At 40.6% G+C, this 796-nt stretch overlaps 1 protein-coding gene across 1 annotated transcript in view; it reads left to right on the forward strand.

The window, feature by feature from the left end:
- The window catches only part of LOC106873888 (protein artichoke), a 111765-nt gene that overhangs the window by 49897 nt on the left and 61072 nt on the right, over window positions 1–796 (forward strand). The window lies entirely within an intron of this gene.

The following is a 796-nucleotide window of genomic DNA, read 5'->3' on the forward strand; positions in this document are numbered from 1 at the left end:
ATATATATATATATATATATATATACAGAGAGAGAGAGAGTGAGAGAGAGTGAGAGAGAGAGATAATACACACATGCACACACATATTTGTATATGATGTAAGTTTACGTATAATATATCAAACAGTGAAACAGGGCAAAGAAGAGGTATCGGGTCGGATTATTACATATTTGTACGAAAAAAGACTGAGAGACAAACATGGGGTGGGTTCACGTGCCTCAGAAATAAACCTGGATATCCTTCTGTCAAAGTACCAGGTCCTGACCACTGAGGTACAGACGCTAGGGCATATATGTTTACATAGACAGAGAGGTACACACACACACACACACATACACACACAGACGCGCGCGCAAGCATAAGTTTATATTGGCGAATTGGGTAACCTTATATATATATATATATATATATATATATCCACATAAAAAGGTGATTGCTCCATCTTCACAGATGACTGTCGCCTCCTTGTGCTTCCTCTTTGTCAATGGTATTAATGGGTTTCCATTCATGACCTTTCAGATGACTATTTAATCTCTCTGCCGATCTGCATTCTTTGGAGCAATGGCAATAGACGAATATTGTACCTTATTGTTCGCGTCCACTCTTCCATCACGGTAGGACGGTCAGTAAATTCTCAGCAAAAACTGAATAGTACTGTATTACATCGGGACAGCCTTGCCACACCCTTTGTCACGCTGAATCTCTCTGAGAACTGCGTTAAGGACACACGTGTCTGTAGAGTGCTCAGCCACTTGCATCCTGATTTCGTGAGCAAGCTGTCCTGTTGATCGTATTA

Source organism: Octopus bimaculoides, chromosome 29, assembly GCF_001194135.2.
Source record: "Octopus bimaculoides isolate UCB-OBI-ISO-001 chromosome 29, ASM119413v2, whole genome shotgun sequence".
Classification (NCBI taxonomy): Eukaryota; Metazoa; Mollusca; class Cephalopoda; order Octopoda; family Octopodidae; genus Octopus; species Octopus bimaculoides.